Source organism: Passer domesticus, chromosome 15 (assembly GCF_036417665.1).
Source record: "Passer domesticus isolate bPasDom1 chromosome 15, bPasDom1.hap1, whole genome shotgun sequence".
NCBI lineage: Eukaryota > Metazoa > Chordata > Aves > Passeriformes > Passeridae > Passer > Passer domesticus.
The window spans coordinates 1,145,973-1,164,275 of record NC_087488.1 but is presented as its reverse complement, the minus strand read 5'-3'; the positions used below and the strand labels follow the sequence as shown (position 1 = coordinate 1,164,275).

The window sequence follows — 18,303 nt, the reverse complement described above, 5'->3', positions numbered from 1 at the left end:
GCAGCATCCCCAGGATGTCAGATCTCTTGGGAAAAAAGAATCTTGATGCTAGAAACAAAACTACAAATGTTCTGGACTATCATGCTGCACTGCATTAGCAAGCTCTGCATCCTGTGGGCTTGCACTAGCACAGATGCCCAGCACCCAAGGAGCTGCACTTACAGAGCTGCAGGGTATTGTTTCCATGGCATTGGGCTGGGCAATTGCATCCATCAAGGGTTTGTGGTAGGGATCACCAGGTTTCTGGAAGAACTTCCAGAAGAGTGGCCTCTGGGTTGTTATGAGGGAATGAAGTGAAGATAAGAAATGCAGGAACTGGTCGGGAATGTGGACAGGTGTCCCAGGCCAGGGCACATTGGGAGGTGCAGTGGGCACCATTGCAGTTGTTTGGAGAACAAGAGTCAGTCCATGAACACAAATTCTGCATTTTCTTGACGAGAAAATTGTGACAGGAAGAGGCAAGTCAGGTGTGGAGATCAGCAGGAGTGTGAACATGGAGAGAAAGCTTGGAGCACCCTGGCCAGCACCTCCACCACGTACAGCCTTCCCACGAGGGCACTGTTCCCCTCTGCAGGGCACAGAGGTGCCCCAGGCATGCAGCCAGGTGCCAGAGCCCCTGCAGTGCACAATGAACAGCCACAGAGACAGAGAGGGGAAGAATACATGCACCAGAACACAAGTATCTTCCACAGATAATGCAGTTACTGGGGTCTCAGTGGGGAAATAGGATGGAAGGGACCCCCCAAAGTAACACTCAGTGGTCTCAGCTCTGTCCAGCTCTGTAGAGGTTTGGAATCACCTCTCCTCTGCCCCAGACTCTGCTGTGGCCCTGGACATACCTGCCCCAGTGCCAGTGAGGGCATTCTGCAGGCCGTGGCAGCCAAGCTCTCTGCCAGCAAGTCTGCAGGCAGCTCCTGGTGCAGCCGTGCCACACAGAGCCCAGTGAAGGCACAGGGCTCCTCCTGGGGCTCCAGAGGAGCCACCTCCAGCCCACCCACTCGCAAACTGAACAGTCTGTTCCCTTCCATTCCCAGCTGGCTCCAGGCAAGGTGGGACTGAGTGTGCACTGGGCAGCTTGAGTGGGCAGTGGGCAGGCTCAGAACACTCGCCGTTGCTGCTCCTGATCCAGCGCCCAGCTCCCACACCAGAAAAGGAGAGAAACTCCAAGGCCCTGGCTTGTCACCTGTTTAATAGGCACAGCAAAAGGAAGTCTATAAATCCAGTTCATTTATCTGAATGGATTTGCATTTGGCATCCCTTCCAACAAGGGCAAGGAAAACAGATTTTTAATATCATATGCTAAAATTTTACTAATAAAAACAGACCACAGTTGCCAAATACATCTGAGCATCTTAAAAGTGCTGTGTGAATTAAAGTGACATTACCAAATTTGAAGGGCAAATTCTTCGTTTAGAAGCTCGCCTGCATCAGTTAGACACAGGACAGCAGCAGAGATGAGGGACACAGCCAAGTACCCCAGCCTGCTCCTGCACACAGTTCTATGTGCACACAGCTGCTTGCACACGTCTGGCCTCTGCACTGCTTCTCCAGCAGCAGAATCATCCCTGGCTGCCGAGTGGACGTGCTGGGCCCGCTCCCCCAGCTCAGCTGCCTGGGAGAGCCGGGCTCCCGGCGGAGCGGGACGCGGAGCTGCAGGGAGCTGCAGCAGCAGCACGGCCGGCTGCAGCCCGTCCTGGGGGAGCAGTCAGCGCCGCGCCGCGCTCTCCCAAATCTGTGCAGCCTCCCGGGGCCATCCCACCTGGGGAAAAACCTGGTGGGTGAGATCACCTCGGCAATCAGCCGGATGCTGAGGTGCATTCACGGCACAGAGCTGGGAGCCCCTGGTGGAATCACAGTGACCTGCGCTCAGGTGGGAGCCAGCAGCTCTCTAGCTCTGAGCATCTCCTCCAACGTGACTGCCTGCAGTGAGACACCCGCAAAGGAAAGCAGCCCTCAGGCTGCTCCTGTCACCGCCAGCTGCTCCAGAGCTGGGCCCGCAGGGGTGTGGATCAGGGTATCAGGGCCCTGCTTTTGGGAAAGAATGAGGACCCAGCAGCTGGGACAGTTACAAAGTCTGTCCCTGCACATTTCCGTCTGAGTCACTGGCTGATGCAGGCTAACAATACAGGCAAGTTATCAAAAAAACAGTTGTCAAAAGGGATAAGTCTGATTGTTCATGTCACTGTCTGCCTCAACCTGTCTGCATACCTTCACGCCATGTCAACAACAGTCCCCAAGGCTTGGAAAGGCTCCCACTTCCCAAAAGTCAGCAGTTTGGAGGGCTGCTTTGAGGAGTCCCAGCCTCCACTCAGCATGCAGGAATATGCAGGAGACCAGCCATCACTCCTGCTGGCCTTGTCCCCTGGGAAGTGGGCATCTCTGTGCTGGCTAGAGATATTAAACTCTCTGAGTTCCAGGGCTCCATGTCTCAGCTCCTCACAAAGATGTCTAAAACTGGGAGAGGTGAATCACCCCCTTCTTCACCCTTAGGGCAAAGCTGGTCTGGAATTTTCTGTCATTGTAATTTTCCTAAAGGAAAATCCACTTGTGCCCAGCCACACTTCTCAGCTCTGTGACCTTTAAGACTGACTGTCTGCTGAGAAAGCAGGAAACAAACAGATTTGTTTGGATCAGTTTGATCCAACTTGAAATCTTTTTGGTTGTGGTCTTGATCCAAAGTGTTTCATCTCAGATCAGTTCTACAATCATCTGTAATTCCCTGGCAGGCTCCTCTGCCAGCACTGTGGCTGAGATGCTGCTCCCTCCTGAGGCTCTGCTCCTAGGCCAGGGTGGATCTCTGTGGCTGTCCTGACCAGCCCTGGCCAGGTGTGTTATGAGGGTCTCAGAGAGCTCAGCAGGAGCATTTTTCAAGAAGTCCAGGTCCCCAGCTGTGGGTGCAGGTCTATGACAGCCACCTCACAATGTCCCTGTGCAGTTCAGTGCCTGCATCTGTGCACAGGCTGAGGACTTGTCCTATGGAGCATCAGGCCTCAGAGCTCAGCAGAAGGCTCCTCTGAAGCAGCTCCTCACTATCTTCTCTGTAACTTTTTTTGCTTCTCTCTGCTCTAGGATGATCCCATTTCTTCCTAGTATTTGCCCTATCCCTAGATCTTTACCTTTTGACACCGTCCCCCTGCCCTGCTCAAAATGCTGTGTGTAAGCACAGGGGAACCTGAGCCCTGCGTGACCAGACAAAAAACCTTTGCTGTCTCTTGCTGCCTGGCTGTCTCATTGGTGTAAGGCAGTCAGTGTTTCACAGAGCCATAGTGGGGGATGAAAAGTGAGGGCACCGTGTCAGGATTGACAGCAAGCAGGGGCTGCAGACAGCCCCTGGCTGTGTGAGCTTGTCCCACACCAGCTCCCCTGGGCAGGTCCAGCTCCAGGCAGAAGCACCCACAGTGCCAGAGGTGTTGATGGAACCACAGCCTGGGTGAAGCCTGCTCACAGTCAGCTGCATCTGAGACAGAGCAGAGCTGCTGTGACCAAGGGAATCCTCTGCCTGCAGGTAGAGACTCCAGGCAGGGTCAGGTCGTGGTGTAGCATGAACATCAGGTGCCACATGGCACAATTGTGCTGTCTTTCTATTTCCATCCTGGGTGTCCTCAGCCACAAGCAGAAAAGGTTTGCAAAGCATAAGCATCCTGTCCTTACCTTTGTTGGGATGTACCTTCAGGTGTGCATACTCAGAGAGCTAGCCTGTAGCAGGCTCAGCCCCAGGGGTGCCTCTGTTGGACAGACACATGCTGCTCTGCCCTGAAATCACAAAGGAGGCCTCCAGCATCACTCACTTCACTGCCACTTGCTGCAGAGGTTTGTTCATGCACCAAGACGTCCCAGGGAGTCTCGGTGGCACTATCTAGAGTGTGGGAAGGAGCAGTCCAGTGAACCTCTATGGCACTAGTCTTCCCCTACCTATTTCAGAGCAGCTGCAGGGGATGTAAGTGTTAGCTCACGCACATCCTCAGGGAAGGGAAGCAGAAGGCATGCTGAAGCTGAGGTCAGGTTACAACAGTGGCCTTGGGTGGAAGCAAGGTGGCCTTGGAGTGCAAGGATCCTGATGAATACCATGAAACTCTGTCATCCAGCAGAGCATAGAATCCACAGCCAGGACAGTGCTTTCAGAGGGGGAACCTGCAACTTACCTCAGCACCTCTGTTTCCCACTGTCCTGGAAAATTTTTTCATACATGGATAGTTTTTGCCATGGCAGACTGGTGTACATACAGCCTCCAAGAAAGATGTTCAGGTTGGTTCTGCAGAACAACCTTATAATGTCTGGGTATTTCAGCCTGCCCGACTGAAATAACAGACACACACTATCATCTTAGGTAGCCAAGGCTCCCAAGAGCAGCATTAGGAAAGCAAACATTTGGTTGCTAGAGATTGTGCTCCATGGACCATAAGCACATTTTTGCTGTCTTGTTTCTAAAGTGCTCCTGGTCTCCAGGCCAGGTCCCACACAGGGCTACAGGACACATATCCACACACTCCAGCAATTTATCACTTGAGTACCCAGCTCCCTGAGCTCATTTCCTGGTAAAAGACTCACTGCACTTCTCCTCTTTGAGTATGAACACAAGACTAGCTGCCCCAGCAGGGGAGCATCACCACACACCTACAGACCCCAGGTGCCATGCCACCCCCATACTGGAACGTCCTCCCCTGTAGGGGGGAATTCTTACTGCACAGAATATTTGAAGGTGGAAGGGACTTCCAGAGGTCACCTTGTACAACACACCCAGGGAGGAGGGGGAGCCACATGGAAAACATATGGCTCCAGGGCCAGGCTATTCTGAAGCATCCAGGGGCAACCACCACAAGACAGAGCTGACATGCTCATGTTTCTGCTTAGCACATTGCTGCTAGCTGCTATCCATGACTGCATGGGTGCTGCAATCAGTGGGAAACGCATGGAATACTGCAGCCATGAGATGGCTTCACAAACAGCTGCATGACCACAATGCACAGAGTTAACATGCAGAGACTCACGCCAGGAACTGCACAAGGAGCCAGACAGATCACAGATAGCATTGGCATGGCAGGAACCACCTCCATCTACCACTGGCAGCATATCTGCTCTCACAGCACTAGGGAGGCTGCAGGGGGAAGATGAAGGATGGGGCAGAAGGGCAATGGATGGTTACAGAGGGGTGGAAAAATCAGAACCATAGAATATCATGAGTTGGAAAAGGGAGCCACAAGGGTCATCAAGTCCAACTCTTGGCCCTGCACAGGACAGCCTCAAGAATCTCCCTAGGTGCCATGAGAAGAACTGGGAAACAGAGACTGACAATGTCATTGGCCATGACAGAAAACAAGAAGCCAGAAAGAATATTTTTTGCAATGTAAACATAAGGTCTTTCAGCTCTGCATCATTGCTACCTCCGAGGGTATTACATTAGGGGATCAGCTACAATGTGACACGAGGGCTTCTATAATGAAGATTGAGCAGTATGAGACAGTCTAAAGAAGCAGCACCACCCAAACTGCAGGACCTAGAAACATATTTCAGTGCCAGTATTTTGTGCGAATCAAATCACATCACAGCTCCACAGCAGGATAATATTCATCCATCCCACTCAATGCCAAAGTCAGTCAGCCCAGGCAGCAGGAGCTCAGCTGTCAGGCACTGTCCTGGACTTACAGTGCTACACCACTGCTTTAGCAAGACCTCAAGGTGCTAGGCAGATGTTTGCAGAGCATCAGACATGTGCAAATGGGAGCTCTGCCAGGCTCCTCCTTCAGGTTCAGAGGAGGTCACAGCCTGCCCAGTTGTTCACGGTCTCTTTATTCTGGCTCCCTTTTAAAATGTTTGCAGTTCCTTGTCTAGAAACACCTCTGTTGCTCTCAGCAATTGTTCTTCCTAACTCAACAATAACAGTAACTTTGTATTGTTCTGTTTATCTTTCCAAGGAGAGTTTGCCTGGTTCTCCTTATCTCTTCTGTTCTTCTTAAAGAGCCTTGAATCACATCAGAGCAGCAACTCCACTCCCCATTTTTGTGGTCCAGAATATGTTGTCTGTGCTAAATCATCACTCACACCAGCTGCAGACTCTTTGACCTGCCCTCTCCCTTGCTGAGTTTTGTGGGAAGGAAAGCTGGACATAAAGCCTGGAAAGAAATTGTGACACACTCTAATCCTGCTGATCAGGCATAATTTGTTGACACGTGGTGAAGAGCCAAAGCATAAAACTTTGTCAGAGGAGGTTTAGATCAAATACTAAGAAAAGGTTCTTCACCCACAGGATGACCAGGCACTGGAACAGGTTCCCCAGGCAGGGTCACGTCCTCAGGCTTCTCAGGGTTCAAGAAATATTTGGACAAGGCTCTCAGGCACATGGTGAGATTCTTAAGGTTATCATGTGCAGGGCCCCAAGCTGGACTCAGAGATCCTCATAGGACCCTTCCAACTCAGGAGCTTCCAAGATTCTATGTTTCTGCTGTGCTGCAGAGGGAGACTGGCCCCCAACTTTTACATTTGTACCAGAAACAAAACTCCCAAGCTGTGAGTAAAATCAGACCAAAAATTACCCGGGTCACCTCTCCCAGCATCTTCATCCTCCTGCTTGTTGGAGTCCAGTGGGAAGGACCTCTCTGGAGCAAGCCCACTCTACCAGGACCAGTATACTCACTTGGAAAGGCCCCAGCACCTGAGAACATGACTGGTCTTACTTCTGTGTCCCTACTGTGTCAATAGGTCTTGCTCTCTGTTGGCAGAAGCCCAAGATCAGGCATTTCTTCACCCAGTTTTCTCCTCTGGTTGCCTGTTCCTTGAAATCCCAGTGTGGCAGGATTGGCTATTTCAGGCCAGCTGTTGCATATCAAGATCTGCCAGGTGATTCCAAAGGCACGGAATGAGTTTACGCCAACAAAAGACCCCATGCAGGTACCAGGAAGTATGACCTCTGCAATGTTTTTGGTCACAAGCAACCCCATAGGGAATAATGGAGCTGCCTCCTTCAGCCCGGTTTCCAATGGAAATAAAACTTAAGCAATCATGCTGTTTGTGTTTGTTCATCCATCCCCAACAGCTCGGAACCCATCAGCAAATTTCACCCAGTCAGACTGAGCCATCAAGAAGCCAATGGTCTGACTCTGCCTGTGACATGGGATTCCTCTCTTTACCAGCTGCATAGGAGAAGCCCATATATAAAGCCACTGTGAGAGCTCAACTTCTATCAGATACCAGGAAAGCGTACACAGAGTTTCCCCAAACACCTGCTCATGCAGTCTTTAGGCAGGACTCGCACTTTCCAGAACACTAGAGGATCCACCAGAGAAAAGAGAGTCCTGGGAGGTGAGGTTTCCTTGAGTAGGCTGCCCAGGTTTGCTGCCTCTGGTTTTGCACAGAGGATGTCACCACCATAAAAAAGGAAATTTAACATTGATAAACAGAATGACTGAAAACACCTGTACCTGATGGGCAGAAAGAGCCCCCCACCTTGTGAGACCAACCCCCCAAAATCTCAGGCAGCATCAACCATGGCTAGGCCCCAGAACAGCATAAGGATCATGATTTTCCCACCCTTCCAGATGAGTTTCAAAGATAATGGTGTTTTTTCTCCAGGCTTCACCAAACACTCAGAACAAAATCCAGGGGAAACAATTGATGTCAGTGACTGATGTGCCCACTACAGTGCTTAAGCTGGTCATAGGAAGAAGCACAAAAATAATACAATTTCACTGTTTATCTAACACCAGCTAAAGGCAAAATCAACAAACAGTCTTGGTTTCTCTCAGGAGACATAAAACTGACAGCCCCAGCCTATCCTCAACAGACATGGGACACATTGACTTTGGCAGCACTGACTGCTGCATGCTGTCTTATCAATAAACATACCCATACAGATATCATGGGGAGGTGAAGAGTTGTGGAACGTGAAGAAGAGCAGTGTTTGCTAAAAAAAAAAGACAAGGGAGAGAAAAAAAACAGTCTTATTAATAATAACACCTCACTTTATGATATGCCCATGAATAAGGAAAAGTAGGAACACTGATGGGGGAGGCTGCCCCAGTTACACTCCAGAAGACACAGTATTGCCTATACTGCTGTACAGCTGGGACCAGCTAAGGAAATGGTGATGCTGCTGCTTTCCTGTGTGCTTCCAGAAACACCTTTACCTCACCACACAGGGTGAACCACTCAGGTTGCTCCTCTCTGAGAACACAGTCCCTATGTGCCAGTTTGCATGAAGAGGGAAGAAGCTCTGTGCCAGGCTGTGGCTGGAGAACTAAGAAGGCTAAGAAGAAGACGAAGAACTAAGAGCAGGGCTCCTTGAAGCCCACACCTCCTCTCACATCCAGGTCCTTTCCCACCTCACTGCAGAGAGACAAGCCCTTGGCTGAAGTGCATTAGGCTGATGCAGTAGCTTATATGTGACAATGCTGTGATTACATTCTGGTGCTACTGTTACTATGGGAAACCCACAAACATACAACTATGGCTCATGATGCAAATTTAACTCACTGAGGCGTGACTAGTCTAACACAGTCCCTTCAGCTGCTTACATAGAGAAGACATGTTTTTCCACCATCTTCAAACAAAGAGGGCTGCCTGAAATGGAAGCAAGAAGCAAACAAGCAGTGCAGGCAGCAGAAAATGCCAGGCCAGCAATGCTGAAATGCATATCACAGCACTGGATAGAGGACAGCTTGTGAAGTGCCCTTTGACTACCAGCTGTGCCCTTGGAGGTATCAGCCGGTTGTCCCTAATCTCGCCGAGAGTGCACTGTAAGCCATTAAAAAGGGCATCAAACATTATGGGTACCAGTACCAAAAAAGTGTTGAATATCTGCCTTTTTCATGCCCTTTGTTTCTAGGTCCTCTGCCCCAGGATACAGCAAACCCACACTTTTCCATAGCCTTTATTTTGCATCTGGCATAGTTGAAAGACGCCCCTCTTTGTGTCTTTCATGTCTGCTGGCCCCAGCACTTTGGCTTGGCTCATTTCATCCCTGAAAGTTCAGGCAATGCCTCAATGCCCACTGCAGGTAACCTGTCCCTGTGTACACTCCTGGATTCCCCACCAAACGTTACTCTTACATCAAGGAAGCTGGTCCTTGTACAAGATACTGCTATTTCAGTGGATCCAGGGTGAAAAGGAAGGTGAAGTTTCAGTCCGGTCTATCCATGGGGAATCAAAAGTGAAATTCCACTCTTCCCAAATTGTGCATACAGTATAAGACCATTTTAAGAGCAACAATGCCCCCTGGCTGTCTCCACTCCTGCACTCTCCTGTCTCCACTCCTGCTACCATTCCTTTGAATTTTCTACTTACAAATCAGTTGATTTAGATCTGTCCCTTTTGTCATAACACAGCTACAACTGTGGTACAACTCCAGGTTTAGGGGAAATGCATCTTTCTGGACTGAATTCTGTTTCAACATGGTGTAGAGTAAGTGTGTTCACTGAAGTCTCTGCTCTTCAGCCTGAACCAGTGCTTGGTCAAGGATGAGACATCCTCAGGAGCACCCAGAAACTCAGCTCCTTCTGTTTTCAGCTTCCTATTACACACTAGTAACTTCACTCTGCCCTCTCCTTTCAACTCCATCACCTTTTCCAAATTCTCATTGTACCAGAGAGAAGATACTGCCAAGATCTTGCCACTGACCTCACTAGAGTGCTCCACATCTTCTTGCTCTCTAAGGGTAGAGCCATGTCTGGACTCACTGCTTTTTCCAAGTGGGGAACAAAAGTAAAGATGGAGGAAAGGCAGGTCCTGGCGCCCAAGGAGGCACCAGGACTGGAAAGGGTTGTGAAGTGAGGGGAGCCATGACCTGGGGTCCTACAGGGAGTCTGAGTACCCTCAGAAGAGGACTAGGAGAGCCTGAACCTGGAGCAGATCATTGAGACTCCATGGAGCAGAGCAGGAGAGTTGCCAAAACTACTCTCTGGACAGACATGGGGCTGCGGCAAGATCACAGACATGCCTGACGCAGAGGAAACCAGGCACTGAGAACCTGGAACAAGGGACTGAGAAGCACAGCAAGGGAAGAGTTTGGGGTGATGAGTCAGAGGCTGAGCGCAAACACAGGAACCGGCTATCACGCGGTAACTGGTTACTGCATGTCAGCGTTACAGTCCATGTGCATTTGCTTAGTCCGTGCAAATAAGGTCACTTCAGCCAGCTTAGTGCGGTTCTGTCGCGTTGGCTAAATTGAACTGACTTGCAAGTGCCATGGATTAGGCGTGTGCACACTCAGCTGCCCCTCACTGCCAGCTGAGATACAGCAGTGTATTCTCTGACAACTTGTCCAGTCTGTCCACACCTCCAGCTTCAGAATAGCTTCATTGGTGGGACAGGGGAAGATCAAGAAAAAGCACCTGGAATACAGTAAGATAGCTAAGAAGGTCACACAAACAAGGTGCCAAGTGGGGTTATGCTGAAGCATAGGAAGGACACATCCCATGCCATTTCAGCCTTCCATCTTGGGTATGCCTTCTCCAGGACCATAGCCTCCCGTGTTCCTCTCCTAGGCCAGAGTGGAGCCTATTGGGCTTGCATGGCTGCTTGACAGAACTGCCTTGTTAGGAGGTTTCGCAATCAGCTCCCTGTGACTGTATTAAGCAGCCTGCATCATCTGTTTTGACTTTGCTGGATTTGTCTGTGTTCAATATATTTCTCGCAAGGGTCCCAGTTCAGCCCTCATTGACGTCAATGGGAGTCAGTCCATTCCCTTCAGTGAGAGCAAGAGCTGTCCCTTGGTGCTTGTATCTCAGCTGCTCCATTTCAGTGCCCAGCTCCACATACCCTCCTACCTTTCCCTTCCCTTCCACATGGCTGGCGCTCTACCCTCTCCCTTCTGGCTGAACAGCAGATCCTGTCCCTAACTCTCTCCTGTTCCCTAGTTTTCCATCACAAATCTTGATTTTCTGAGCACCTTCAGAATCATATTTTGTCAGCTGGACCCTCAGCAATGTTTCCATTTCCTAATCCTTGACAAAGCAGGTTTGTTGGTTGGCCACTCCACCTTCCACCTGGCAATGTCCTCCTTCTACAGTACAGTCATCCAGCTGGACAGTGAGGAAGGCTTTCCCTTCAGTTAAGTTTATTTCTGCATTTGCTTGAGGGTAAGTTCCAATCCTAACTTAGATTTCTGTGTTGGCAATTATCAAAGAGGAAAGCTGAACAGTTACAGGAGTCTGAGAATCTGGTTTCAACACCACACTCTGTTAAGGATTCCCACTGAAATTTTGGATAAGTCATTTAAATTCTTCACTCTCTCCTGTAAAACTGGGAATCATGCTTCCCCCTCTACAGTGTTTTTTGATGCTGAGATGTCCTCACAGTACTTTTGAGACCACTACTAAAGTTCATGCAGAGAACTTTACATCCCCAAGCCTTTCTGAGTTAGCACCATCTAAGACACTTCAAAAATGGACAAACAAAGATAGGAAATATTTGCTGATCACCCACTAGATAAACCTTTCACCACATCCATAGACCATCAGAGAAGAGGCAAGATAGCACATGCCATGCATGCATTGTTTCCAGCCTTTTCCTACAGCACTTACTCCAGTGATGCTGCGGAGAAAACCCTGTACTCGACGGCTCCATGGCGTGACCCACGCCAGCCTTGCTTACGTTTGCACGTTCATCCTGGAGCCAAACTGTCTGTCTGATTTATGTTATCCTAAGGAAGATCTTGAGTTAATGGCAATAAATTTCTTCTTTAGAGAAGACCCATCGCATGGCAGAGGGAAAAAGACAAGGAAAGAGGGAACCACGGGAATTCTTCTTTGACATCCCAGCTGGGCTTGGCTGGAGCTGGCTCCAATTATGCTGGTTGCGCCCAGCACAGCGTGCACTTCTGAGGCTGCCACAATGACTCCTAGTGCCAGAGATGTGCTCTCAGGCAAAGTGGGAAGCAGATGGGCCAAACGCAGCACTCCCAGCTTGTGCAGCAGGCACGGTTTGTGAGAAGGGGATTGTTTTTATCAATCAAGAGATTCTGCTGGAGGGGGAAGGCTTCCTGTGGGCTTCGGCAGCAACGAGGGAATGGCAAAGCACTCAAAGAGCAGTCAGCCACAGTTCCAGGGAAACGCTTTAAAGATGTGGTCTGTCACACTGATATATAATCTCAGAGAATGGAGCCTCGGGAGCAACCCTATATCCCACCAGATATAGAGATGAGAAGGAGGAGAGACAACTCTTCAAGGTCCAGGGTGTCCTGAACATCTTCTCCCTGAGGATCTGCTGAGGCCTGTCAACTCTGTCATAGGGAAAGCCACTCAGACTGAGCTGGTCACTCCCAGCTTCCATCTCACAGGCAAATCCTGGGGAATGAACAAGGCCATCTAGCTCTGCATTCCCTCAGAACTTCACCAACACAGCATCTGTACCAGAAAACAGGCAGGGAATGGGGATATCCAGATACATTGCTGTCAGACTAAGAAGGAACCAAGGATGTGAGGAAGGTAAAGGAGGAGGGATGGAAAAGGTGAACATGAGCTGCCAGAGCCTCACTCAGGTGGGAGCTGGGCAGAAATGGCAGCGAATCCATTATTTACGAGGAGTAAAGTGTTACAGAGTACAGCTGGGCCTGGACTACCTTCACCAACACCACAGCCTGCCAAGCTCCTAATAAAACCCAGCACAGGTTGACTTGGGTTCTCATGCTGCTCCAGAGCAGCAGCTTCCCCCTCCCCACCTGGGGTCCATGTGCACTGTGAAGCAAGTGCTTCCCAAGCATCTCACCACATCAGGGTCTCCAGGGCTTCCCCACACACCTCTGTAGCCAAGCAGAGTAGCCCAGGAGCAGTGGGTCCGTGCCCTCACTGCGTAACTTGCCCTCTGCAGCCCCACCTTGCCACACAAGCCTCCCCACTCCAAGCAGGGATGAAGTACACCCACAGTCTGTTGTTGTTGGTCTTGGCTCAGCAGTAGCAGGCTGCTTCCAGCAAGAATGGTATGAATAATTGCCCAATTAACTGGAGGAACTTCCAGATGTGTGTTTGCTTTCATACCCATCCAGCTCCCCTCAATCCCACGTGCCTAATGCCGTGAAAAGTGGTGGGGGTGGGAGAGCCATGGCTCTGCTAACTTGTGCAGAAGTGTGGGCAGGGCTTGCCCACTGCCTGGCTCAGCTCCCCTTTCCATCCTCACCTCCCTCTCACTCTTTAAATGGGGAAATGGTCTTTTTTAATTACCCCAGGGAGAAGGAAATTTGCCCTGCCTGCCAGAGCTTGGCTATTCATGCCAAAAGCCAAGAAAGCAGAGAAGAAACTCGATCCCATGTTATGATTTTTATCAGGTGCACATACAGTGAACTCTGTTAAGATAGGTTGCCATTTTTTTCCACTTCCCCCCACCTTTTCCCATTGAACAATCTTGCACCCAGCAAAGGTTTATTGTCAGCTAAACTGCTTTCACCCTGCAGGACACTGAGAAACCTTTCTAGATTGTGGTTCTTCCCTGTTTTCAGCAGGATCCAGCACCACCCATCTGCTTCTCACCATCTGAGAAAGGGGAGCTCTTTATGGGATCCAGGTAGAGATTTGACCTGGGTGTCTGGAACTCAGTCAACAGAACAAGGCTTAAAGGTGGCTTAGACCCCACAGACTATGTGAGCTTCCCACCAGCCCTCCCTCACACAAAAAGTGAAAGGGGGGGTTTTCATCTCTGATTTTAGCAGTTTGGCACCAAAATATCTAAGCTCTCCAGTGAGAAAAAGCAGAATCAGCTCCAGAACAACCTGCTTCACCCAACAGTGCTTAAGATAAAATGAGCTGATTCACTCATGGGAGGCTTCAGTCTCTCCCCACTACACAAGACAGATGGAGCTCAGAGGACAAAATTACACCAGATGGCAAACTTCTACATAGCTGCTGTTTGGGGAAATAAATGCCATCCAAAACACACATTCTATCCAACCACAGCAGGAATGAAGCAACTCCAGCTCAAGGCATTCTCCCAGACCAAACCCTCAGCCTTGAGACCCTTTGGACAAGATATGCAGAAATAACAGCAGCTAGGATGATGACTCTGGAAGCAGCATTAGCTTGGCATTGTGGGCTTCACACATCTCCTTATGTCACCCAGCTCCCAAGGCTTTACCTTGCAAACCTTCAGACAGCAAGTAGCAGAGAGCACTCAGGACTCAAGCCCAGCCAGAACGTCTCCTTTAGCTCCAGCACACGGATGCACACATGGCACTGTTGAAGCAGAGGGCTGCAGAGACCTACTTCTCACCCAGCAGCTGGCAAAGCCGGAACCAAAGAAAGAGGACAAACTGCCACGTGATCCTTCCCTACAGTGTACAGAGAGCCTGCCTCACTGCAGGCCAAGCAAATGCTCCTTCTAACTGAGCAGCTTCAGGGAAAGTGTGCTCCTGAAACTGGGAAATGGTTTGGATGATATCCGCTCCCATCCTTTGAACAAGTGGACAGAGCAGACAGTCCAAATACCTCTAAAAGATGAATGATGGTGTTTTCCTGAGAGGAGCTCAACAGTCAGCATTAACTTTTCAGTTATCAGCAAATAGCCTAGTGTAAAAAACTCTTTCCCATGCCAAATTTCCATACCACTCATCTCAAGACTTGGATATAAAGTCTCATTTCTCATAAATCTCTCTTCAGTCACTGAAAAAGTCGCTGCTGCCAGGACTTTCCCCAGTCCCTTATATTGCTATTCAAATCTAGCCCACATACAGCAATGACAATTCATTTGTCCCCTTCTCTCCACAGCACAATTTCAGCTCAAATCCAGACATGGAGAACTAAATGATCAGGTTGTTTCCTTCAGACAGAGCGTGAACCTGGCTGCTGGAGGGTAGCTGTCCTACTGTAATGCCTGCCTTTCACAGCTGCTGTGCTTGACCTGCTGCACATAGGGCAGCTGCTGCAGACCCTCCCATGAGAGAACAGGGACTTGAAGCCAGGGGAGGAAAAAGGAGGTGACACTCATATGAGGAACATGAGGAAGGTGGGTTCTGAGATCCTGCCTGAGGGGTAAGATTGTACAGGACTAAAAGCAGTAAAGATAGGGAGTTCAACAAATTTCCCAAGGGAGAAACTGTGTGTTTCCTAAGGACAGGGAAACCTTGCATCTGTTCTGAGCACTGGTGTCTCAACCCACTGACATTGGCAGAGCAGGGAGCCTACTGCCCACAGTGCTGCTGTCAGAAGGCAAAGGAAGCCTTTAGACTTTGCTGTATTTTGCAAGGGTGGAACAACTGGCTTCCCCTCCACAGCCATTGCTCTCCCCACCACCCCGCAGGACTCAAAGAGGGCCATAAATGTTTTCAGCGTGGCACTCTACCAAGCATATGTCATAAATCACAGTTCCACGCTGATAATAAGTCAGGTAATAGCGACACTTTTTTGTCCTGCCAACTGCAGAAAAGGTGCTAAAGGGGAGGGAGGAAGGTGGGGGGAGACGCCTATTAGCACCAAGCTGGATTTTACACGCGATGGAAAGTGTTTGTTCAGCTGGAAGTGAGAAGGGTCCTTAACCAAAGAGTACACACTAATGAAAACAGAGTTTGCAGAGGGGTGAGGGGCACCAGCACAGAGTAGCAATTCACGCTCCAGCACAGGTATGAAGGCTGCAAGGACCAGGCCTGGGCCAGATCATCACCAAGCCTGCTTTTCCTCCAGCTCTATTTCACACCTTCTGGAAACACTAATTGCAGGTTCTGCTTTGCCTTAGAGGAAAACACAGGCAGGCCTGAGAGCACCCAGTGCCATGGATTTTGGTGTAAAGCCCTCTTGAGAGCTATGCCTGCCCTGGCTGCTTGGCTGGGACAGACAGGATCCCTCTCCAGGCAGAGGCTGTCTGGGCACCATACTCTCTTATCCTTCACCGGGAGGTTCAGCCTATTCTCAGGTCTCTAAGAAGCAGATCCATGGGTTCACAGCCTGGTTTTGAACTTACTTGTCCAGCTACCTTTGCTGTGAACTCTGCAGGTCCCTCACTGCTTCTGCTCAATCACACTATGAGGTAAATGCACCAGAGACCCTGAAGACCCAGAGCCAGGAGCCCAGAGACATAATACCATGAGGGACGCCAATTCCAAAAAAAAGTTCCTGCTTTGCCTGATGAAAGCCAATGAGCCTCCTGCGAAAAGGCAGTGCTGTGTTTGAGCTGGTGCAGTAGAGTGTGGGGGAAAGAAAGGGATCAAGACAACATCAAATACAGCGCAGGGCATAAATTAAGCAACGTTTCATTATCTATCCATATCTGTAGCACGTGACTGACCAACAGTCCCTGGTGCTTATAAGATACAACTGCACTTAGAATAAACCAAACTCCTTCAGAATCACCCTCCCAGGAAAAGCCCTTGGATTATTAGTCATTCCCTAAGATCCCACAGATCATGAGGCAGGCACCATATGGGGGGAGGAAAACTGTCATGTGCAAGATCCTTCTGCAATGAACTCTCCTCCTCCAGAGTCAAGAGTTGGTAAGAGTGCTCCAAAGATGCCCAATAGCCAGAGGAATCTCTGTGGACTGGACCCTACCAGGTATGGAACACCACAGCAGCACCTGCAGCCAAAGTTGGACCCTAACAAGCAACATTCCACTCTGGAATACCTGGTGCAATATGCTGGGAATGTACTACACATCACTTCAGTCTCCTCATGGAGGGGGGGGATTAAAGTCATCCTAAAGGGAAACTGCTAATTCCTTTCTCACAAATCCTCTCTCCACACCAAGAGGATTACCCAGTACCAGAAGACAACGTTTCACATTCATGGTACAATGTGACTCCTCAACCCTAAAAGGCAAGAGCTGCCAGAGTTGGGGAAGGGACAAAGAAACAGGGATGCAACCCATCCAACCAAACGGAAAACACGGTGTCCACTGAGTACTTCCTGCAGTCACAGAGGCTTGGCTGCCTTCATGACCACATTCCTTTTGTATCATTAAAAAATCCACCAGCACTCTCCCAGTTTTGGGACCATTGGCCTCACCTACATTGCCAGGAGTAACATCAGCATCTCATCTAGAGGGGCAGAACCAGGTCTGGCTGCTGCAAGTGGATGAGAAGTGATCCACACCACTGAGCAAACCTCTCATTAAGATGCTGGCACGTGATAGGAAAAAGATTTGCTTAATTATCTCCTAGTAATTCCCAGTTTTACCCACAGGAGGTCAGACTTTGCCGAGTCTTATCAGCTTCCCATGCAAGCAGCCCAAGGCAAATCCCATTGCTGCAGGGCCAGCAAAACCAGTGTTTTACTAGCTCAGCTTAGGTTTTGGCCTAAGACCCTTCTGTGCTTCCTGGCATTCTCTGATGATTCTCCAGCTGCTCCTCTGCCCATCTTACCAGTGCAAATCTCCTCTCCAAGGCTGTTGGACACACATGAGGATAGGTCTCATGTGATGGATCATTCTATCCACTTAGCCATTCCTCACTTGCTTTTCTTTTCTTGCTTTCATGTTTCCTAATCCAGTTTTCCAATCCCTCCACTACCCCTCTCAAAAAGCCTCCATTACATCCAGTGCCTAGTCCATAACTCCAGCCTGGTTTCATAAGAAAATGTGAGATATACAGCTGTATATAGAAGAGAAATTTCTGTTCCTGTAGTTCTGGAAAACGTGTGTTCAAGGGGAATAGCATTCCCACATAAAGGAATGGTTCAATATGAGCTCACTTGTTCTCATTCTTCAGAGAACAGAGAGAGAAGCCACCATCAAGGCACAAACCCAAAGGTCACAGGCTTCACCCAGCACTGCGCTTGCAAAATTACTTTATTTCATGCTACGTGAAAGTGTTTCAAAACTCTGAGAACTAGTTAGATATTAAAAAATATCTTTCCTTCATCCCTCAAAAGCCTCTGTAGACACTGCCTTCCATGCCCAGGGGCTCACTGGGCCTTTCTCTTTATTTGAACCACTGCAAGGTTTAGGACTCAGAGAGCCTTGGCATTCCTTGGCTTCTGTAAAGCTGCCAGCAATGAACATCTTCCTCCAGGAAGAAGACTAGATGCATTCAAATATGTTTTCCACCAGCCATCAGCCAGCTACTCAAGCAAGGTCTTCGCCCTCTCTCTCACAGCCACAGACAGTCCAACAGCCTGAACACAGGTTGGCGGAGATTACTCATATGCAGGCTCCAAAGTTTTACATCCACTCTACCCGTATCATCTGCCATTTTCACCAAAATCCACAGCCTGCTGTCTCCTTTCATCATGCATTCACACAGGCCCCTCTCCTGAAAGATTTCCCCACACTGACCTTATCTCTGTGCCCTTTATCTTATCTCTGCCTCCTTGAACTCTATCCCCTTACTGCACCCAGAGTACCAGAATTAGGTAAAACCACCAGGCAATGCAGAGGCTTTAGTCACCATTATACTCC

At 49.4% G+C, this 18,303-nt stretch overlaps 1 protein-coding gene and 1 long non-coding RNA gene across 2 annotated transcripts in view; both read right to left on the bottom strand.

The window, feature by feature from the left end:
• LOC135281451 (uncharacterized) overlaps positions 1-18,301 on the bottom strand; it is a 59,794-nt gene extending 41,493 nt beyond the window's left edge. The window contains exon 1 of the mRNA XM_064390307.1: positions 14,056-18,301. The gene's annotated coding sequence lies outside the window, so the exon portion shown is untranslated. The remainder of the gene's footprint in view (positions 1-14,055) is intronic.
• LOC135281452 (uncharacterized) overlaps positions 1-18,303 on the bottom strand; it is a 77,220-nt gene that overhangs the window by 55,467 nt on the left and 3,450 nt on the right. The gene's annotated exons all lie outside the window — the stretch shown is intronic.